The following is a 24,181-nucleotide window of genomic DNA, read 5'->3' on the forward strand; positions in this document are numbered from 1 at the left end:
TCACTTATGTGAGTTATTATTACTTGATGCGACCCGGTACACTTGCCGGTGAGTTTTGTGTCGGATCGTTTTCCGCACATCAGAAAACACATTCATCATAGGCAATACAAGTTCATATTACACTTGCAGCATTGTTTTAGCCAATAGTGAGCACTAACGGAATGCATTAATACTCCTAGAACTGAAAAACCACGCAATTAAACAAATAGATTCATAAAAATTAATTAGAGCTACATTCAAGCCAGAAATAACATCAACAAAGAAAAGTAACAAGTTAACTTTCCTTCCACCTGTGGCTTTGTAAGCAGTTTCCAACTTGGTTTTAAGGCCATCCATCAGCTTGTCAATTTTGCAAACACCAACAAAAATAAGGCACATAGTTATGCCGAAGGGGATTAGTTTCCTTCCTTGATAATTGAAAGGTGGAATACCCTTGGAAAACCACTAAACAAATAAATAAATCACTGATTAAACTTGATATTATGCTGAAGGGGCCGAGCAATTTACCTATTGCTTTGCCTGAAGTCATAACCATAACCAAGCAATGTGGTTCCTTTCTTGTAGCCACACCCAACAAGCATGTCAATCATATCATGGAAATGATACACCTCAGTCAAATGTATACATTTTGTAAACTACAACAACATTTCATATAATAGCGGAAAATCAAATCAAATCACTTAATTAAAATTCCTAAAAATAACAAAAAATAAAACAGGTTAAGTTGAACTGTTGATTATTTGTTTAATCAATTAACAATTGAATAAATTACCAAGGATGGATCTAGAATATCAATTGTATAGAGGCCATGATCATTTTCAAGGACCATAATATCAGATTTCTGGTCAAGTGTTTCAGTGTAACCTAAAAAGTTGAACACAATCTGACTCGGAATCAGAACTAATCAAGTTTATCAAAACATAACATGTATCGTTTTGAGTACAAATTTGAAAATTTTACTCTAAAAACAAGCTGATAGAATCACGAAGCTCCATTTCCATTTTCAATTAATCCTAGCTTTTAAGAAATGTTTTGATTTGGAGGAAATAGGTGAAACTTACGGAAAAGGATTGATAAAAAGGGCAGAAGAGAGCTTTAGACGAGTAATGATTTAATTGCTGACAAAAAGCTCCATGATTTGCTGACACAAGCAGCAGAAGCAAACCAACAAGCTGGGAGCCTCGCCAGAATGTTCTGAAGAAGCTCCTCGTTCACCGAACCAAAACTTCCACCATTTTCGTTGGCTGAGAAGGCGGTAGAGTAGATGAGAAGAGATGATAGAGGAAGGAGGGCTGAGACTGGCGGCACGGAGGAAGGAAAGGCGGCCTCCGTTGGCTGACCGACACGGTGAGTAATGAGCACCAAGGGAGTGTGAACGCCTGCAAAGACGGGTTAGGGGAGACGACGGAGGGAGCGCCGGCAGACGAGAGAGTTCAAGTGACGCCGATGAGCTCTATCTGAGTGTTAGGGTTTTTAGAGCATTGGCATAATAGTGTTATAGCCTTACAGGGGAGAAGAGAAGAAGCTAAGTCTAATGAGTGATGAATTAGTAGCGCATTTGGGACTTAGAAGTTTCTTTTTTTTAAGAAACCTTTTCGCCACGCTTTTTTAGGGGTGCTAATAGAGTTATTGGAAATGGGGACTGCTCCGAGGGTCACCTGAAACTGTAGGTCGATCTCGGACGAGACCTTCTGTGTTGGTCGGAGCCGACGTGTCCGGCAGGTGTACAGCGGCCGGAGCTGGTGTATCCGACTTGTTGAACTTGGTGGTGGTGCTGATCCTTCGTCCCCGGAGGGTGGGGGTACCTGCAAAGGACTCCGATGCTTAAGTTAGCAAGGGTATTAAGCAGGTATTAAGTAGAATCAGAGTATGAGTTATACCTGGGTGCTCCAGTGTATTTATAATGGTGAGATGTGACCTTTTGGATAAGATAAATTAGTTATCTTATCTTATCTTTATCTTTGAGTTAAGGTCAGCGTATCTTCAATGGAACTGCCTTTATCTCTATAGGCTTGGGCTGCCTTAGGATTTGGGTCGTGTTCCTCTATTTGGGCCCTTTAGTGGGCTTTCATGTCGATTTGGTCGAACTCTTTGGAAAGAGGTCGGATAGTCTGACCAGAGGAGGTCGGTCGCTTTATCTCCAATTATCCCAGGTCGGATAGCTCGACCCAGGATATGAACAGTGCCCCTGCTTGAGCTCGGTCTTCTTTTTTGAGGTCGGGTCCTTGACTTCGGTCCTTCTTTGGTGAAGCCGAACTCAAGTATTTTGTCGATTCCTTTTGTATAAGCTTTTGAATGTAGAACGTTTTTCTTCTTAAAAGCGCGCGCTTTTATATCGGCGCTTTGGAAACGTGCGAGGGTTTAATGTCTACATTAATTTTAACATTAATTGCCCCATTTCCCTTTGGCTTTTTTATCTTGATTTTGAAAATCCAGAAACGGTTTCTCTCCTTCGCCCTTTTCGTAACTTCTTCGCATTTCTCTCGCTTTCAACTTTTTTCGTGTTGCGGCGTCCGTTTGGTTTTTCTGAAGCCTCTGCTTGGAGTTTTGCATTTCCGTGTTTCAGCCCAGCGACGTTGCTTTTGCTCGTGTCTTCTCTTTTACTTTTGAGAGAGCAATTCCAGATTTTCACCTTTCCTCTTCAACTTCCTCAAAGCCTGCTGCTTTTTCAGGTTGGTACTAACTTTCTTGCTTCTTTTGCGGCTTTACTTTTAGTTTTTTGGTGAAGCTTTGATTTTGCATGTTTGAAAGTTTGAACCTTTTCATGATCTTGTGTTTGTTTGTCGTTGCAAACGTGTTTTTCTTGGCTTTCTTTCGTGCGCTCTTTTGACATTTTTGTCGAGGCTTTCTAGGGTTTTGTTGTTGCTTCTGATAGAGAATCTGTATCTTGTTCCTTGCTTTGCTTGATTGTTTTTGTTTTCTGATTTTGAGAAAGTTCATACCTTTAGCAATTTGGCGTGTTTTGACGTTCTGGGAATGCTTTTTGTTTGGTACACTGTGATGACTTATGCTTCTGAAAATGCTTGCTTGTTTGAGGTCTTTTTCTTGTTTGAAAAAATGCTGGGATGCGAACTTCACACTATTTTTCTGGAAACCTTACCTTGTTACTGCCTCCAAAGGATGCCCCAGGACTTTGGTTTGAGTCTTGGGGTTTTCCTTTTCTTGCTTTTCATTGCCTGAGAAGTATTGATCGAGTTGTTTTCTCCTTTGTCCGAGATGTTTGTAGTAACCTCATTTTCTTTTCTTACTTGTAGGATTTAGTTGGCCTCATGTCTTCTCGCAATAACATTGTAGAGATGTCTTCCAGAGTTCCCGAGGGGATGTCCGATTGGCTGGACTCCCTCGTTTTGTTGTGTGTTTCCGTTGTGGACGCTGAATTTTGCACAGAGCTGAGGAAGCGTCATAGGATTTGTGGTAACAATGCTCGCGAGGGGGATTACGAGCTTATTGCTCCTAATTCCGATGAGAGGGTTTGATTTCCGACTTCCATTGAGAGGGAGCGTCCCTTCTTTTATGCCTATGAATACTTTTTCAGCCAGTTGAATGTTACTTTTCCTTTTACTGCTTTTGAAACCGACCTGTTGTGGTCGTGTAATATTACTCCATCCCAGCTTCACCCCAATTCCTGGGGTTTTATTAAAATTTTCCAACTTCTCTGTCGTGAACTAGATGTAACACCTTCCCAGACTTTATTTCTTTATTTGTTTGTTTCTGCCAAGCCTGGCGGTTCTTCAAAAAAGAAGGCTTATTGGGTTTCCTTCAGGTCCGCCCAGGGCCATAAAGTTTTTGCTATGTATGATGAGTCCTTTAAGGATTTCAAGAATTACTTCTTTAAGGTTCGTGCTGTCGAGGGGGCCCGCCCCTTTTTTCTTGACGAAAATGATGAGCCTTCTTTCCCTCTAGAGTGGCAGAGGGATGTGAGAGTGTCTCGTTATACTTGGGAGATGCTTGATGATGTTGAGCGTGCTTTTGTTGTTGTTCTTGAGGATCTATGGGGGAAACCGCCCCATCTTGATACAAAAAGGTTTTTGAATGACCTATCCTTGGTTCGGACTATTTTGGGTATTTGTCTGACTTGTTTCTGTACTTATTTCCTTTTTCTTCCTCTTTTGTAGCTCTTTGTCGTGATTGTTTTTGTGTTTTGTAGAGATGTCAAAGAATAATGACTCTATGAAGGCCTTCAAAAGGGCAAAAAAGGCAACTGCTGCTCTGAACATCTCGGCCAAGGTGGCCGGCGAGGGATCTTCACAGGTCCCCCTGAAGCCCCCGGTGCCAAGTTCCCTTGGGCCGAGGAAAGTAATTCCTACTCCTCAGTTTCATCAGGTCGATCCTCCTCAAACTTCTGCTGCTGCTTCTGGTGCCCCACCTTTGAAAAAGCAAAAAACATCCGAACCCTTTAACTTGGATGCTCCAGACTTTGATGCCATTGAATTTGTTGACCAGCAAATTGCCCCCTATGGTGGGCTTTCCATGGACGACGTGTCTCTGTTAAAGCATTTGTATTTTATTACCCAAAATAGTGTGAAGATGGCCCATATGGGTGCGGCTATTTTTCGAACAATTCAGGGGATTCCGGTTCATGCTACCAAATCTTTTATGGAGGAGGCCAAGTCAGAGTTTGATCGAATCAAGGGTCTGAAGGAGGAGTTGGAGGTGAAGTTGGCCAAGGTGGAGAAGGAACTGGAGGGTGAGAAGGCCAGCTCTATTGCCCTTGCTGCTTCTCTGAAGCTGGCCGAAGACATGGCTTTGAAACATAAGGATAGCTATGTCTCGGCTTATAGGGAATTGATGCGTCTTCAGGAGGAGTTGGAAACAGCTCGGGTTAATTATGGTGAGCTTCAGGGTCACCTTGTGGGTAGTGTAACTGCTGCCTCTGAGAACCTGATGGAGCAGTTCCGAGTTGTTGCTCCTGATGCCGACTTGACTCTTATCAGCCTGGATAACGTCGTGAGAGATGGTAAGATTGTCCCTGATGACCAGGATGATGAAGAGATTGATCCTCCCCCAGTGCCTTCTCTCAAGGTGTCGACCTCCTCTGTTCCTCCCGTTACATCTGATCCGGATTGCCAGATTCTGAACCGGGATGATGGAACCATAGATGCCGTGCCCCTTCAGACTTGTCCTCCTTCTCCTCATATTGATGCTGCCGGGAAAGCTCCCGATCTTTAGCTGATCTTTTTCTGGATATTTTGTAAATAGCCCGGTTTGTGGGCTTTTTGAACTTTGTTTTGTTGACGCTTCTAGTTGTCTGTCTTGCAACTCTTTTTTGAAAAACAAAAGTAGCTTCCGAGGTTGGTTTTGTGGTGACCTCTTGAAGCTTTTTATCGTTTTATGCATGGTATCTGAAATTTGCTGTTCTGGCCTCTTTAGGTTGTTTGCGTACTTTATCGTTTGTAGCTTGGATCCTTCTGAGGCCGTGCCTGTGGGGGGTCCGACTTGTTTCTCGGTTTCCTCGCTCTTTAGCGCCTTATGACCGATTTCTTTATGTTGTTCCCCCTCAAAAGCTATTTTCGTGATCCCCTTTTCTGGGCCTTTACTCGGTCTTTTTCAGGGATTATGTTGATAACTTTTTAGTGGTAGGAGTCCGACTTGGTTATGTCGGTCTCCTTTAAGTTATTTTTCGTAGTCCTCTTTCTTGGATCTTTGTCAGATCTCTTTCAGGAACTACTTGTATTACTTTTTTAATGGTAGGAGTCTGATTTGGTTATGTCGGTCTCCTTTAAGTTATTTCTGTAATCCTCTTTCTTGGATCTTTGTCAGATCTCTTTTAGGGATTACTTTGATAACTTTTTAATGGTAGGAGTCCGATTTGGTTATGTCGGTCTCCTTTAAGTTATTTCTGTAATCCTCTTTCTTGGATCTTTGTCAGATCTCTTTCAGGGATTACTTTGATAACTTTTTAATGGTAGGAGTCCGATTTGGTTATGTCGGTCTCCTTTAAGTTATTTTTCGTAGTCCTATTTCTTGGATCTTTGTCAGATCTCTTTCAGGGACTACTTGTATAACTTTTTTAATGGTAGGAGTCCGATTTGGTTATGTCGGTCTCCTTTAAGTTATTTCTGTAATCCTGTTTCTTGGATCTTTGTCAGATCTCTTTCAGGGATTACTTTGATAACTTTTTAATGGTAGGAGTCCGATTTGGTTATGTCGGTCTCCTTTAAGTTATTTTTCGTAGTCCTCTTTCTTGGATCTTTGTCAGATCTCTTTCAGGGACTACTTGTATAACTCTTTTAGTTTTGGGCTGACTTTGTTATGTCAGGCCCTTCTAAGTTAAAGTAATCCTCTTTAATAGGGTTGGCCAGACCTCTTTCCAGGGTTTACTTATAACTTGGTTTGACTTGGTCCGATTTTTGAATGTCGGCCAGTCTTTTAAGTTATTATATTAGCTATCCGTAAGACCTCGTCAGGTTCTTTTTTTGGATTGCTTTCGATAACTTCTTACATTATTCTGTGTTCATCTTTGCCGATTTATAGAAAATGGTTGGCGTCTTTAGATCGTCCTTTGGGTGAATCGCGCTTTCACCTTTATCGGACGATTGTCTTTATCGTGGTCGCGCAATGAATTTGTTTTTCACTTTCTGCCGACCTGTTGCTTTATAATCGGACGATGAATACTTCAGATTAATGCGTCTTGGAATCGTGTAGAATATCTAGATAAACTTTATTCAAAGAAAAAATGCAAATATATACATGTGGGAATTCCCTTGTTCCTAGGTCTCGACATGGTGCCTCATTAAAAAACCTTTTCAGGAAAAAAAGCGCATCCATTTAGTGAGATCCTTTACCTTTCCTAACTGTAGTACCTTCATAGGTTGCAGGCGTGCCATGATCGAGGAAGCTCCCATCCATCAAGCTCGGAAAATCTGTAGTAGCCCTTCCCCAGTACTTCAATGACTCGGTAAGGTCCTTTCCAGTTTGCTGCTAGCTTTCCTTCTCCGGATCGAGTTGTTCCAATATCATTTCTGATTAGGATGAGATCATTCTCTGCGAAACTTCTCGATACTACCTTTTGATTATATCTGGAGGCCATTCGTCGCTTTAGAGCTTCTTCCCTGATCTGAGCTCTTTCTTGGATTTCGGGTAACAAGTCGAGCTCTTCTCTCTGAAGTTGGGAGTTTGCTTGTTCATTGTAGTGGACTACTCGGGGAGATCCTTCTTCGATTTCTATTAGAATCATTGCCTCCACTCCGTATGCTAGTCGAAATGGTGATTCGTTTGTAGTAGAATGGGGTGTTGTTCGGTATGCCCATAGGACTTGTGGTAGTTCCTCGGCCCAAGCTCACTTTGCTTCTTTTAGCCTCCGCTTTAATCCGGCCAATATGACTTTGTTGGCCGCTTCGGCTTGTCCATTGGCTTGGGGATGTTCGACAGAGGTGAACTGGTGTTTTATGTTCAAGTCGGCCACCAGTTTTCTGAAGCCTGCCTCTGTAAATTGGGTACCGTTATCCGTGGTGATGGAGTATGGTACCCCGAATCTCATAATAATGTTCCTATATAGGAATTTTCGGCTTCTTTGAGCGGTGGCGTTGGCCAGGGGTTCTGCTTCGATCCATTTTGTGAAATAGTCTACTCCTACTATGAGGAATTTTACTTGTCCCGATCCCTGTGGGAAAGGTCCGAGTAGGTCGAGTCCCTATTTCGCAAATGGCCAGGGTGAGGTCACGCTGATGAGCTTTTCTGGTGGGGCAATGTGAAAGTTGGCATGCTTCTGGCATGGTGGACATGTCCTTACAAATTCTGTAGCCTCCTTTTGTAGAGTTGGCCAATAGAATCCCGCCCGGAGTACCTTTTTGGTGAGAGCTTGTGCTCCGAGATGATTTCCACAAATGCCACTGTGTACTTCCTCCAGGACTTCCTTTGTATTGGAAGTTGGTACGCATTTTAGTAAAGGTGTTGATATCCCTTTTTTGTACAGCGTGTTGTTTATGATAGTGTAGTACTGTGCCTCCCTTTTCAGCCCCTTTGCCTCCTTTTCATCTGTAGGGAGTTCTTCTATTTTGAGGTAGTTTATTATGGGGGTCATCCATCCTTGATCCTGACCTATTATGGCTAGGATTCTTTCTTCTTCCGCTATTGACGGGTTATGTAATACCTCTTGGATGAGGCTTTTGTTGTTGCCCCCTGGTTTGGTGCTGGCTAATTTTGAAAGGGCGTCAGCTCGGGCATTTTGCTCACGAGGTATGTGGTGGATCCTATATTCCCCGAGTTGTCCGAGCTGTTCTTTGGTTTTATCCAAATATTTTTTCATGGTCGGATCTTTGGCTTGGTAGTTTCCTGTTATTTGTGAGGTGATGACTTGTGAGTCACTGTAGATGTTGAGCTTCCGGGCTCCAACCTCTCTAGCCAGCTTTAGACCAGCTAATAGTGCTTCGTATTCTGCCTGGTTGTTTGAGGCCGAAAATCCGAATTTAAGGGAGAGCTCAAGTTGAGTTCCTTGGTTGCTCTCAACTATCACACCCGCACCACTTCCTGTTTTATTCGAGGATCTGTCTACGTATATGTTCCATTCTATGGGGATTTCCAGGATGTCTGTGAATTCTGCGATGAAGTCGGCCAGGTGTTGTGATTTGATCGCTGTACGCGCCTCGTATTGGAGATCGAATTCAGACAACTCGATTGCCCATTGTAGGATTCTTCCTGCTAGATCTATTTTCTGCAATATTCCTTTTATGGGTTGGTTGGTTCGAATTTTAATGGTATGCGCTTGGAAATACGGGCGAAGCCGCCGGGATGTGAGGATCAGAGCGTAGGCAAACTTTTCTATTTTCTGGTAGTTCAGCTCGGATCCCTGTAGTGCTTTGCTAATGAAGTAGACGGGTTTTTGCCCATGTTCGTCTTCTCTGACTAGTGCTGAGGCTATTGCCCGGCTCCCTACTGCGAGATATAATTTGAGCGGTTCTCCTTCTCGTGGCCGAGATAGGATAGGTGGCCGTCCTAAGAACTCCTTAAAGTCTAGGAAGGCTTGCTCACATTCTATTGTCCATTCAAAATGTTTTCCCTTTCTTATAGAAGGGAAGAGATCTCATCGCAGCTCCTGCTAAGAATCGGGATAGAGCGGCCACCTTCCGTTGAGTTGTTGTACTTCTTTGATACAGGTTGGGCTCTTCATGTTGAGTATGGCTCGACACTTGTCTGGATTTGCTTCAATCCCCCTTTGTGTGAGCATGAAGCCCAAGAATTTGCCAGCTTCTACTGCGAAGGTGCATTTTGCGGGATTGAGCCGCATGTTGTGTTTCCTGATAGTAGAAAACACTTGAGTTAGGTCGGATAACAATGTATCTTCGCTTTGTGTCTTTATCAACATATCGTCTACATAAACTTCCATGATTTTTCTGATGTGATCTGTGAAAACTTTATTCATTAGCCTTTGATAAGTAGCTCCTGCGTTCTTGAGACCAAAAGGCATCACGATGTAACAGTAGTTTGCTTTCGGCGTTAGGAACGAGGTTTTTTCTTGATCTGGTGGATACATGGGGATTTGGTTGTACCCTAAATATGCGTCCATGAATGAGAGATACTTATATCATGTTGAAGCATCCACTAGAGCGTCGAAGCTTGGGAGTGGATAGGGGTCTTTTGGGCAGGCTTTGTTGAGGTCAGTGTAGTCGGTGCACATTCGCCACTTCCCATTTGAATTTTTCACTAAGACGACGTTTGCTAGCCATAGTGGACATTTGATTTCCCTTATGAACCCGGCCTCGAGAAGCGCTTGTACTTGTTCTTCTACAGCCTGAGTTCGTTCTGATCTAAGTTTTCTTCGTCTTTGTTGTACCGGCTGGGATCCCGGATAGACTGCTAGTGGACGAAATTGTGATCCATATTCTTTAAGTTGTACTCCTTGTACTTTTATGGAATTTGAAATTGGCACAAGTGGACACAACTCCGTTCAACTAACCAGCAAGTGTACTGGGTCGTCCAAGTAATAAACCTTACGTGAGTAAGGGTCGATCCCACAGAGATTGTTGGTATGAAGCAAGCTATGGTCACCTTGTAAATCTCAGTTAGGCAGATTAAATTTGTTTATGGTTTCGAAAATAGAAATAAGAAAATAGAAATAATAAAAGGGATAGAATACTTATGCAGATTCATTGGTGGGAATTTCAGATAAGCGAATGGAGATACTGTATGGCTCAAGAACGCCTACTTTCCTACTGCTTCAACTCAATCCTTCTTACTCCTTTCCATGGCAAGCTGTGTATAGGGGTTCACCGTTCAACGATGGCTACTTTGTATCCTCTCTGGAAAATAGTCCTCTGCGCTGTCACTCGCATGGCTAATCGTCTGGAGGCATCACACTGGCCGAAGGCTACATCCCATCCTCGCAGTGAAAACTACGCTCACGCGCTCTGTCACAGCACGGCTAATCACTGGTTGGTTCCCGCTCCTGCTGGAATAGAATCCCTTGATTCTTTTGCGTCTGTCACTAACGCCCAGCACTTGCGAGTCTGAAGCACGTCAAAGTCATTCATTACCGGAATCCTACTCGGAATACCACAGTCAAGGTTAGACCTTCCGGATTCCCAGGATCCTACTCAGAATACCACAGACAAGGTGAGACTTTCCGGATCCTCATGAATGCCGCCATCTATCTAGCTTATACCACGAAGATTCTGTTGGGGAATTTAAGAGATACACATTCATGCTCGGTTGCATGTAGAACGAAGGTGGTTGTCAATCACGCGCGTTCATAGGTGAGAATGATGATGAGCGTCACATAATCATCACATTCATCATGTTCTTGGGTGCGAATGAATATCTTGGAATAAGAATAAGAGAGAATTGAATAAAAAGTAATAGTAATTGTATTGAAACTTGAGGTACAGCAGAGCTCCACACCCTTAATCTATGGTGTGCAGAAACTCCACCGTTGAAAATACATAAGTGAAAGGTTCAACGCCCATGTAAAGCATGTTCCTGGCGTTGAACGCCAGTTTCATGCTTGTTACTGGCGTTCAGCGCCAGTTTTATGCTTGTTACTGGCGTTCAGCGCCAGTTTTTCCTCTCTGGGCACATTCCTGGCGTTCAGCACCAGAATGTTGCTTGTTTCTGGCGTTCAGCGCCAGAATGATGCTCTGTTCTGGCGTTGAACGCCAGCCAGATGCATCTTACTGGCGTTGAACGCCAGCCTGTGCATCCTCCAGGGTGTGAATTTTTTTCTTCTGTTTTTTTGATTCTGTTTTTAATTTTTATGATTTTTTCGTGCCTCCTCATGATCATGTACCTAATAAAACACAAAATAACAATAAAATAGAATAAAATAAAATTAGATAAATAAAATTGGGTTGCCTCCCAACAAGCGCTTCTTTAGTGTCAATAGCTTGACAGTGGCTCTCATGGAGCCACAAGGTGATCAGGTCAATGTTGTATAGTCCCAACACCAAACTTAGAGTTTGGATATGGGATCTTAACACCAAACTTAGAGTTTAGTTGTGGCCTCACAACACCAAACTTAGAGTTTGACTGTGTGGGCTCTTCTTGACTCTGAACTGAGAGAAGCTCTTCATGCTTGCTCTCTTCTGTCACAGAGGGATGGCCATGTGCCTTAAACACAAGGTAGTCCCCATTCAATTGAAGGACTAATTCACCTCTGTTGACATCTATCACAGCTCCTGCTGTGGCTAGGAAAGGTCTTCCAAGGATAATGCAATCATCCTCTTCCTACCTAGTGTCTAAGATTATGAAATCAGCAGGGATGTAAAGGCCTTCAACCTTTACTAACACATCCTCTACTATTCCATAAGCTTGTCTCAATGACTTGTCTGCCAGTTGTAATGAGAACAAGGCAGGTTGTACCTCAATGATCCCCAGCTTCTCCATTACAGAGAGTGGCATAAGATTTATCCCTGACCCCAGATCACACAGAGCTTTTTCAAAGATCACGGTGCCTATGGTACAAGGTATTAAGAACTTGCCAGGATCTTGTTTCTTTTGAGGTAGAATTTTCTGAATCCAAGTATCCAGTTCATTAATGAGCAAGGGAGGTTCACTTTCCCAAGTCTCATTACCAAACAACTTGGCATTCAGCTTCATGATAGCTCCTAAATATTGAGCAACTTGCTCTCCAGTTACATCTTCATCCTCTTCAGAGGATGAATAGTCTTCAGAGCTCATGAATGGAAGAAGGAGATTCAATGAAATCTCTATGGTCTCTGTATGAGCCTCAGATTCCTTTGGATCCTTAATAGGAAACTCCTTCTTGCTTGAGGAACGTCCCAGGAGGTCTTCCTCACTAGGATTTTCGTCTTCCTCCTCCCTTGTGCATTCGGCCATATTGACTATGTCAATGGCTTTGCACTCTCCTTTTGGATTCTCTTCTGTATTGCTTGGGAGAGTACTGGGAGGAGTTTCAATGACTTTCTTACTCAGCTGGCCCACTTGTGCCTTCAGATTTCTGATGGAGGATCTTGTTTCACTCATGAAACTGAAAGTGGCTTTTGACAGATCAGAGACTACATTGGCTAAATTAGAAGTGTTTTGTTCAGAATTCTCTGTCTGTTGCTGAGAAGATGATGGATATGGCTTGCTATTGCCCAGCCTGTTGCGTCCACCATTGTTAAAGCCTTGTTGAGGCTTTTGTTGATCCTTCCATGAGAAATTTGGATGATTTCTCCATGATGAGTTATAGGTGTTTCCATAAGGTTCACCCATGTAATTAACCTCTGCCATGGCAGGGTTCTTAGGATCATAAGCTTCTTTAGAAGCTGCCTCTCTAGTACTGTTGGATGCATGTTGCCATCCATTCAGATTTTGAGAGATCATGTTGACCTGTTGAGTCAACACTTTGTTCTGAGCCAATATGGCATTCAGAGCATCAATTTCAAGAACTCCTTTCTTCTGAGGTATCCCATTATTCACGGAATTCCTCTCAGAAGTGTACATGAATTGGTTGTTTGCAACCATGTCAATGAGTTCTTGAGCCTCTTCAGGCGTTTTCTTCAGGTGAATAGATCCACCTGCAGAATGGTCCAATGACATTTTCGAAAATTTAGAGAGACCATAATAGAATATATCTAATATGGTCCATTCTGAAAACATGTCAGATGGACATCTTTTGGTCAGCTGCTTGTATCTTTCCCAAGCTTCATAGAAGGATTCACCATCTTTTTGTTTGAAGGTTTGAACATCCACTCTCAGCTTGCTCAGCTTTTGAGGAGGAAAGAATTTATCCAAGAAGGCAGTGACCAGCTTATCCCAGGAGTCCAGGCTATCCTTGGGTTGTGAATCCAACCATATTCTAGCTCTGTCCCTTACAGCAAAAGGGAAAAGCATGAGTCTGTAGACTTCAGGATCAACTCCATTCGTCTTTACAGTCTCACAGATCTGCAAGAACTCAGTTAAAAACTGATAAGGATCTTCAGATGGAAGTCCATAAAACTTGCAGTTTTGTTGCATTAAGGCAACTAGCTGAGGTTTCAGCTCAAAGTTGTTGGCTCCAATGGCAGGAATGGAGATGCTTCTTCCATCAAATTTGGACGTTGGCTTTGTGAAGTCACCAAGCATTCTCCTTGCATTATTATTATTTTCGGCTGCCATCTCCTTCTCTTGTTCGAAAATTTCTGAAAGGTTACCTTTAGAATAATTTAATTTAGCTTCTCTTAATTTCCTCTTCAGAGTCCTTTCAGGTTCTGGATCAATTTCAACAAGAGTGCCTTTTTCCCTGTTCCTGCTCATATGAAAGAGAAGAAAACAAGAAAAGAAAGAAGAATCCTCTATGTCACAGTATAGAGATTCCTTTATGTTAGTAGAAGAAGAAAGGGGAGAAGAATGTAGAAGATGGGATTCGGATAATTAGATGGAAAGAGGTGAAGAGAAGTGTTAGTAATTAAATAATTAAATAGAAGAAGAAAAGAGAAGGGAGATTTCGAAAATAATTTTGAAAAAGGGGTTAGTAATTTTCGAAATTTAGAGATAAAATGTAATTAAAATTAAAATATGAAACATTTAGTTGATTAAAAAGAATTTTTGAAAAGAGAGAGAGATATTTTCGAAAATTGAAGAGGGAAAAGTAGTTAGGTGGTTTTGAAAAAGATAAGAGACAAACAAAAAGTTAGTTAGTTGATTGAAAAAGATATTGAAATTAAATTTTAAAAAGAGAAGAAAAGAAGTTAGATAAGATATTTTGAAATCAAATTTTGAAAAATATAAAATTTTGAAAAGGATAAGATAAAAAGATAAGATAAAAGTTTTAAGAAAAAGATATTTTGAAAAAGATTTAATTTTTAGAATGACTTAACTAACAAGAGACTACAAGATAAGATTCTAGAATTTAAAGATTGAACCTTTCTTAACAAGAAAGTAACAAACTTCAAATTTTTGAACCAATCACATTAATTGTTAGCTAATTTTCGAAAATTAGATATAAAAGCTAAGAAAAAGATTTTTGAAAAGTAATTTTTAAAATTTTCGAAAATAATAAAAAAATGAAAAAGATATGATTTTTGAAAAGATAAGATTTTTAAAATTGAAATTTTGACTTGACTTGTAAGAAACAACTAATTTTAAAAATTTTTGACCAAGTCAACCCAAAATTTCGAAAATTTGGAGGGAAATAAGGAAAAGATATATTTTTTTATTTTTGAATTTTTTAATTATGAGAGAGAAAAACAACAAATTTACTCAATGCATTAAATTTTTAGATCAAAACAATGAATGCATGCAAGAATGCTATGAATGTCAAGATGAACACCAAGAACACTTTGAAGATCATGATGAACATCAAGAACATAATTTTGAAAAATCTTTGATGCAAAGAAAACATGCAAGACACCAAACTTAGAAATTTTTAATGCTTGGACTCTAATAAACAAAAAATGCATATGAAAAACAACAAACAACACAAAACAAGAAATCATCAAGATCAAACAAGAGAACTTATCAAGAACAACTTGAAGATCATGAAGAACACTATGAATGCATGGGATTTTCGAAAAATGCAAGAAAAATTTTTAAAAGCAAGCAAGTGACACCAAACTTAAAAATTGACTCAAGACTCAAACAAGAAACACAAAATATTTTTGATTTTTATGATTTTCTAATTTTTTTTATTTTTTTTAATTTTTTTCGAAAATAAAGTTAGAAAAACGAAAAAGAAAAGAAAAATTTTGAAAAAGATTTTGAAAAGAAAATTACCTAATCTGAGCAACAAGATGAACCGTCAGTTGTCCATACTCGAACAATCCCCGGCAACGGCGCCAAAAACTTGGTGGACGAAATTGTGATCCATATTCTTTAAGTTGTACTCCTTGTACTTTTATGGAATTTGAAATTGGCACGAGTGGACACAACTCCGTTCAACTAACCAGCAAGTGTACTGGGTCATCCAAGTAATAAACCTTACGTGAGTATGGGTCGATCCCACAGAGATTGTTGGTATGAAGCAAGCTATGGTCACCTTGTAAATCTCAGTTAGGCAGATTAAATTTGTTTATGGTTTCAAAAATAGAAATAAGAAAATAGAAATAATAAAAGGGATAGAATACTTATGCAGATTCATTGGTGGGAATTTCAGATAAACGAATGGAGATACTGTATGGCTCAAGAACGCCTACTTTCCTACTGCTTCAACTCAATCCTTCTTACACCTTTCCATGGCAAGCTGTGTATAGGGGTTCACCGTTCGACGATGGCTACTTTGTATCCTCTCTGGAAAATGGTCCTCTGCGCTGTCACTCGCATGGCTAATCGTCTGGGGGCATCACACTGGCCGAAGGCTACATCCCATCCTCGCAGTGAAAACTACGCTCACGCGCTCTGTCACAGCACGGCTAATCACTAGTTGGTTCCCGCTCCTGCTGGAATAGAATCCCTTGATTCTTTTGCGTCTGTCACTAACGCCCAGCACTTGCGAGTCTGAAGCACGTCACAGTCATTCATTACCGGAATCCTACTCGGAATACCACAGACAAGGTTAGACCTTCCGGATTCCCAGGATCCTACTCGGAATACCACAGACAAGGTGAGACTTTCCGGATCCTCATGAATGCCGCCATCTATCTAGCTTATACCACGAAGATTCTGTTGGGGAATCTAAGAGATACACATTCATGCTCGGTTGCATGTAGAACGAAGGTGGTTGTCAATCACGCGCGTTCATAGGTGAGAATGATGATGAGCGTCACATAATCATCACATTCATCATGTTCTTGGGTGCGAATGAATATCTTGGAATAAGAATAAGAGAGAATTGAATAAAAAGTAATAGTAATTGTATTGAAATTTGAGGTACAGTAGAGCTCCACACCCTTAATCTATGGTGTGCAGAAACTCCACCGTTGAAAATACATAAGTGAAAGGTTCAGGCATGGCCGAATGGCCAGCCCCCTAAAACGTGATCAATAGCCTCTTAGGATGAAGAATAAAATAAAACTGAGACCAAAGATGTCTAATACATTAGTAAATCATCCTATTTATAATAAACTAGCTCCTAGGGTTTACATGAGTAAGTAATTGATGCATAAATCCACTTCCGGGGCCCACTTAGTGTATGCTTGGGCTGAGCTTGATCAATCCACGAGCTGAGGCTTCTCTTGGAGTTGAACTCCGAGTTATGACGTGTTTTGGGCGTTCAACTCCGGATCATGACGTTTTTCTGGCGTTTAACTCCAGACAGCAGCATGAACTTGGCGTTCAACGCCAAGTTACGTCGTAAATTTCCGAATAAAGTATGGACTATTATATATTGCTGGAAACCCCTGGATGTCTACTTTCCAACGCCGTTCAGAGCGCGCCAATTGGAGTTCTGTAGCTCCAGCAAATCCATTTCGAGTGCAGGGAGGTCAGATTCCAACAGCATCAGCAGTCCTTTTGTCAGTCTTTTTTAGAGTTTTGCTCAAGTCCCTCAATTTCAGCCAGAAATTACCTGAAATCACAGAAAAACACACAAACTCATAGTAAAGTCTAGAAATGTGAATTTAACATAAAAACTAATGAAAACATCCCTAAAAGTAGCTTGAACTTACTAAAAACTACCTAAAAACAATGCCAAAAAGCGTATAAATTATCCGCCCATCAACTGCCAATTTGTGGCTCATTAGTTTGGGATCAATACCTGGCATGTCGGCGGCTTTCCATGCGAAGAGATCAACATTATCTCGTAGGAACTGTATTAGCGATTCCTTCATGTCTCCTTTCAGGATCGTGCCAATATTAGTTGTTTTATCCGAGGTGTCTCCGATCTGGATTCTTTCTATTTCTCCTTCGGGTTGTGGTCGGAGTTCTTCTCGCCTCTGAACTCCACCGAGCTCGATGGTGTGAAACTCTCCTCCTTCACCTCGGAGGTTTAGGCTTTCGTTGTAACAGCGACGTGCCATTTTTTGATCTGCCTTTATCGTAGCTATCCCTTCCGCAGTTGGGAATTTCATACATAGATGTGGGGTGGAAACTATTGCTCCGAGTTGATTTAACGTTGTCCGACCTATTAAGGCATTGTAGGCTGAGCTTACGTCGACCACGATGTAATCTATCTTGAGTGTTCGGGACTGGTTCCCCTTTCCGAAGGTTGTATGCAGCGATACGTATCCCAGCGGTTGAACTGGGGCATCTCCTAGTCCGAACAGGCTGTTTGGGTATGCTCTTAGCTCTTTTTCATCTAGACCGAGTTTGTCGAAGGCAGTTTTGAATAAGATGTCTGCAGAGCTTTCCTGGTCAATTAATGTACGGTGAAGGTTGGCGTTTGCCAGTATGATCGTAATGACCATGGGGTCGTCGTGTCCCGAGATGATTCCAGATGCGTCTTCCTTGGTAAACGTGATTGCTGGGATGTCCGGGACTTCCTTTTTTCCTTCGACGTGGTATACTTCTTTGAGGTGTCGCTTTCGAGATGATTTGGAGATTCCTCCTCCGGCGAATCCGCCGTGTATTACGTGAACATGTCTTTCCGGTGTGCGAGGTGATCGTTCAGCTCGTCCAACGTCCTCATCCCTTCTTCTTTTTCTTGGTTCGTCATCCCGATTGGCCAAAAATCGATCTAGCTTTCCTTCTCTTACTAGTTTTTCTATGACGTTTTTCAAGTCGAAGCATTCGTTGGTGGAATGCCCTCGAAGTCGGTGATACTCACAGTATTCATTCCGATTTCCTCCTCCTCTTTTGCCTTTAAATGGCCGAGCTGGAGGGATTTTCTCTGTATGGCAGACTTCTTTGTAAACATCTACCAAGGATACCCTAAGAGGAGTATAGTTATGATATTTTTTGATTTTTTCTCCGGAGCGATCTTCCTTTTTCTTGGATTCTTTATCTCGGTAGGTAGAGCCGAACCTTGAGGCTTCAACAAGTCGAGAGTTTTCCTCCATGTTGATGTGTTTTTGTGCCCGTTCTTGTACTTCGTCTAAGGATGTAGGATATCTCTTTGATATAGATTGGCTAAATGGCCCTTCTCGTAGGCCATTTATAAGGCCCATAATGGCAGCCTCTGTTGGTAGACTTTGTATGTCCATGCATGTTTTGTTGAATCTTTCCATGTAGTTGTGAAGGCTCTCCCGATCTCCTTGTTTGATCCCTAGGAGGCTAGGCACATGTTTGGCTTTGTCCTTTTGTATGGAGAATCGGGCCAGGAACTTCTTGGCCAGGTCGTCGAAACTCGAGATGAATTTCGGAGGTAGGTTGTCGAACCATTTGATGGCTGTCTTGGTTAGAGTTGTTGGAAAGGCTTTGCAGCGGACTGCATCTGAGGCATCTGTGAGGTACATTCTACTTCTGAAGTTGCTGAGATGATGGTTGGGGTCCGAGGTGCCGTCATATAGAGTCATATCCGGAAGCTTGAAATCTTTTGGAATTTTGGTCTTCATAATTTCTCTGGTGAATGGGTCTTGATCTTTCTGAGAGCTATCTTCTGTGGATGATCGAGTAGCTTTAGTTTTAAGATCGGCTTCAAGTTTTACAAGCTTATCTTCTAGTTCTCTGTGCCGCCTTATCTCCCGGCGTAGATCTTCTTCCTTTTCACGTTGATGTTGGGCTTCTTTCTCGAGTTGCTCCAATCGATTCTGAAGTACTTCTATTATTCCTGGATTTGATGAATTTTTGTCTCCATTGGTTTCTGGAGTACCTTTGAGTATTGTGTCCGCGTTTTTATGCGGCGTTCTGTCTTCCAAACCTGAATCGTGGTCGTTGTCATGGTCATCCGCCATGTTAATGGGATGACTTCCAGGTTCCCCAGAAACGGCGCCAATGTTCCGAGGGTCACCTGAAACTGTAGGTCGATCTCGGATGAGACCTTCTGTGTTGGTCGGAGCCGACGTGTCCGGCAGGTGTACAGCGGCCGAAGCTGGTGTATCCGACTTGTTGGACTTGGTGGTGGTGCTGATCCTTCGTCCCCGGAGGGTGGGGGGTACCTGCAAGGGACTCTGATGCTTAAGTTAGCAAGGGTATTAAGCAGGTATTAAGTAGAATCAGAGTATGAGTTATACCTGGGTGCTCCAGTGTATTTATAATGGTGAGATGTGACCTTTTGGATAAGATAAGTTAGTTATCTTATCTTATCTTTATCTTTGAGTTAAGGTCAGCGTATCTTCAATGGAACCGCCTTTATCTCTATAGGCTTGGGCTGCCTTAGGATTTGGGTCGTGTTCCTCTATTTGGGCCCTTTATTGGGCTTTCATGTCGATTTGGTCGAACTCTTTGAAAAGAGGTCGGATAGTCTGACCAGAGGAGGTCGGTCGCTTTATCTCCAATTATCCTAGGTCAGATAGCTCGACCCAGGGTATGAACAGGGACGCTTTAAAAATGTACCAAGATAAAAAATTTTTTGCCACGCTTTAAAAGTGTCTCTGTTTTTCTCTACGGCCACACTTTTGAAGCGTGGCAAAAAAAAGCCTGACCAAATCTCAAATCAATTGCCACCCTTATAAAAGCGTGGCCATAGACCCTTTTCGCCACACTTTTTAACCATAGCAAGAAAAAATGTGGCCAAATCTCTAATCAATTGCCACCCTCATAAAAGCGTGGCTATTGACCACTTTTGGCCACGCTTTTAAAGCGTGGCAAGAAAAAAGCGTGGCCATAGGACTTTTTTCTTGTAGTGTCATTTATTTTAAATTCATTAAATACTTTTCAAAATATAACCTCTCATTAGAAATAATCAAATAAAACTCATTCTCAAGTTTACTAACTGGAAAAATATGCAAAAGTACACCTGAATTTTCACACGGAGTACAGATGTACTCTTCAATTTTTTAATGAGCCATTTGCACACATGAATATAAAATTTCGTTGTCAATTTTACCCTTCCGTGACCTGAGTAAATTTTCTAGCGGTGGTGGAGGCCAGGTGGCACAGTATTGTATGATGTGGCCAATTTGAGGTGACACTGTGGAAAATAGAAATATTCATTATGAAATATGTTGAATTTTTTTTTAACATATTTCATAATCGCGAGTGTTGGGCGTAGTGACAGACGCAAAAGGATCACTGGATTCTATTCCAACATGATCAAGAACCGACAGATAATTAGCCGTGCGGTGACAGCGCATTTGGACCATTTTCACTGAGAGGATGGGAGGTAGCCATTGACGCCATTAAAACCCGAACATACAGCTTGCCATGGAAAGGAGTATGAAGGATTGGATGAAGGCAGTAGGAAAACAGAGATTCAAAAGGGCCAAAGCATCTCCATACACTTATCTGAAATTCCCACCATTGATTTACATAAGTATCTCTATCTTTATTTTATGTTCATTTATATTTTAATTATCAAACTCCATAACCACTTTAATCCACCTGATTGAGATTTACACGGTGACCATAGCCTGCTTCAAGCCGACAATCTCCGTAGGATCGACCCTTACTCATGAAGGTATTACTTGGACGACCCAGTGCACTTGCTGGTTAGTTGTGCGGAATTGTGACAAAGTGTGATTCACGTTTGAGAGCACCAAGTCTATTGGCGCCATTGTTGACGATCACGATTTCGTGCACCAAGTTTTTGGCGCCGTTGGCGGGGATTGTTCGAGTTTGGACAACTAACGGTTCATCTTGTTGCTTAGATTAGGTAATTTTCTTTTTCTTTTTTTATTTTCAAAATGTTTTCAAAAATCTTTCAAAAATTTTTCTTCTTTTTCTATTTTTCCAAAATTATTTTCGAAAAACCCAAAAAAAAAATTCATAAAATCATAAAAACTCAAAAATATTTCATGGTTCTTGTTTGAATCTAAGGCCAAATTTTAAGTTTGGTGTTAATTGCATGATTTTAATTGTCTTGCAATTTTCAAAACACATACATTGTGTTCTTGATGATCTTCAAGTCGTTCTTGATGAATTGCCTTGTTTGATCTTCATGATTTATTGATTTGCACTGCATGATGTTTTACATGTGCATTCTTGCAAAGCATATGGCCCAAACATGAGAAAGTTCTACGTTTGGTGTCCCCCATGTTTTCTTTTATTGAGAAAACTGAGCTCTTGATGTTCATCTTGATCTTCAAGATTGTTCTTGGTGTTCATCTTGACGTTCATAATGTTCTTGCATATATCTTGTGTTTTGATCAAAGAATTATATGTTTTGACTCATTTTGTTGTTTTTCAAAATTGAAAACATATCTTCTTGAATAAAGGATTTTGAAAAATGAAGGACCAAGAACATAAAGCAGAGGAATTACAGAGAAAAAGCTAGGCGTTCAAAATGCCCAGTAAAGAAGGAAAACTGGCTAGGCGTTTAAATGCCCAAACCATGCAGCAGTTGGGCGTTAAACGCCCAAAACATGCAGCTCCTGGGCGTTTAATGCCAGGATGACACAAGGAGAGGAATTTTGTTTTCAAATCAAATCTTTTTCAAATATTCATAATTTTTCAAAATCAAATCTTTTTCAAATCAAATATTTTCAATCATATCTTTTTCAAAATCATATCTTTTCAAACATATCTTTTTCAAAAAATCAAATCTTTTTAATTTCCTTTTCAAATATTTTTCAAAATAAATTTCAATCATATCTTTTCAAACATATCTTTTTCAAATCATATCTTTTTCAAAATCTTTTCTAACTTCTTATCTTTTCAAAATTGATTTTCAAATCTTCTTCAACTAACTAATTGACTTTTTGTTTGTTTTACTATTTCTTATCTTTTTCAAAAACACAACCAATTTTTTTCAAAAGTTTATTTTAAATTTTATTTTCGAAAATTCTTCCCCCTCTCTTATCTTTTTCTATTCAAATACTAACATTCCTCCTCCATTGTCAATTCGAACTCCATCTCTCTTTGTGTGTTCGAATTCTTCCTTACCCACCTCCTTCTTCTATTCCTATTTTTCTCTAACACCTCAAGGAATCTCTATACTGTGACATAGAGGATTCTATATTTTCTTTGTTTTTTTCTCTTTCAAATGAGCAGGAACAAAGATAAAGGCATACTTGTTGAAGCTGATCCTGAACCTGAAAGGACTCTAAAGAGGAAGCTAAGAGCAGCTAAAGCACAAAACTCTGAAGAGGACCTCACTAAAATTTTCGAAAAGGAAGCAGCAAAAGAAACAATTATGGCTGAACCAAACAACAATGCAAGGAAGATGCTTGGTGATTTTACTACACCAACTTATAACTTTTATGGAAGAAGCATCTCAATCCCTACCATGGGAGCAAACAATTTTGAGCTAAAGCATCAATTAGTTTCTCTACTACAACAGCACTGCAAGTTTCATGGACTTCCATCAGAAGACCCTTATCAGTTCTTAACTGAGTTCTTGCAGATCTGTGACACTGTTAAGACCAATGGAGTTGATCCTGAAGTCTACAAGCTTATGCTTTTCTCTTTTATTGTAAGAGACAGAGCTAGAACATGGTTGGACTCACAACCTAGAAATTTCCTGGACTCTTGGGATAAGCTGGTCACGGCCTTCTTGGCCAAGTTCTTTCCTCCTCAGAAGTTGAGCAAGCTTAGAGTGGATGTTCAAACTTTCAGACAAAAAGATGGTGAATCCCTCTATGAAGCTTGGGAAAGATACAAGCAACTGACCAAAAAGTGTCCTTCTGACATGCTTTCAGAATGGACCACATTAGATATATTATATGACAGTCTGTCTGAATTTTCCAAGATGTCACTGGACCACTCTACAGGTGGATCCATTCACCTAAAGAAAATGCCTGCAGAAGCTCAGGAACTTATTGAAATGGTTGCAAATAACCAGTTCATATATACCTCTGAGAGGAATCCTGTGAGTAATGGAACGCCTCAAAAAAGAGGAGTTCTTGAAATTGATGCTCTGAATGCCATACTAGCTCAGAAAAAAATATTGACCTAACAAGTCAATATGATCTCTCAAAGTCTGAATGGATTGCAAAATGCATCCAACAGTACTAAAGAAGCATCTTCTGAAGAAGAAGCTTATGATCCTGAAAACTTTGCAATGGCAGAGGTAAATTACATGGGTGAAGCCTTTGGCAACACCTATAATCCTTCATGGAAAAATCATCCAAATTTTTCATGGAAGGATCAACAGAAACAAGGCTTCAATAATAACAATGGTGGAAGAAACAGGTTTAGCAATAGCAACCTTTCCCATCATCATCTCAGCAACAGACAGAGCATTCTGAGCAGAATCTTTCTAACTTAGCAAACATAGTCTCTGATCTATCTAAGGCCACTCTTAGTTTCATGACTAAAACAAGATCCTCCATTAGAAATTTGGAGGCACAAGTGGGCCAACTGAGTAAAAGGGTTACTAAAACTCCTCCTAGCACTCTCCCAAGCAATACAGAAGAGAATCCCAAAGGAGAGTGCAAGGCCATTGATGTAATCAAAATGGCCGAAACCTTGAAGGAGGAGGAGGACAAAAACTCCAATGAGGAAGACCTTAAGGAACGTCCACCATTCAGTAAGGAGTACCCTAATGAGGAACCAAAGGAATCTGAGGCTCATACAGAGACCATAGAGATTCCATTGGACTTTTTTTTACCATTCATGAGCTCTGATGATTATTCATCTTCTGAAGAGGATGAAGACATCGTTGAAGGGCAAGTTGCCCAATATTTAGGAGCAATCATGAAGCTGAATGCCAAATTATTTGATTATGAGACTTGGGAAGGTGAACCTCCCTTGCTCACCAATGAAGTGAATACATTAGTTCAGCAAAATTTACCTCAAAAGAAATAGGATCCTGGTAAATTCTTAATACCCTGTACCATAGGCACCATGACCTTTGAAAAAGCTCTGTGTGACCTGGGGTCAGGGATAAACATGCTGTTACTCTCTGTAATGGAGA

At 40.8% G+C, this 24,181-nt stretch overlaps 2 non-coding genes across 2 annotated transcripts; one reads left to right on the forward strand and one right to left on the reverse strand.

The window, feature by feature from the left end:
• Positions 1-13,033: 13,033 nt before the first annotated feature.
• Positions 13,034-13,137, forward strand: LOC130983983 (small nucleolar RNA R71). The gene has a single exon (XR_009087947.1). It is a non-coding gene; the product is annotated as a small nucleolar RNA R71 (small nucleolar RNA).
• Positions 13,138-22,852: 9,715 nt separating this feature from the next.
• LOC130984793 (small nucleolar RNA R71) lies at positions 22,853-22,960 on the reverse strand. The gene has a single exon (XR_009088703.1). It is a non-coding gene; the product is annotated as a small nucleolar RNA R71 (small nucleolar RNA).
• Between the last annotated feature and the right edge of the window lie 1,221 nt (positions 22,961-24,181).

The sequence above is a fragment of the Arachis stenosperma genome, chromosome 5 (genome assembly GCF_014773155.1).
Source record: "Arachis stenosperma cultivar V10309 chromosome 5, arast.V10309.gnm1.PFL2, whole genome shotgun sequence".
Lineage (NCBI taxonomy): Eukaryota > Viridiplantae > Streptophyta > Magnoliopsida > Fabales > Fabaceae > Arachis > Arachis stenosperma.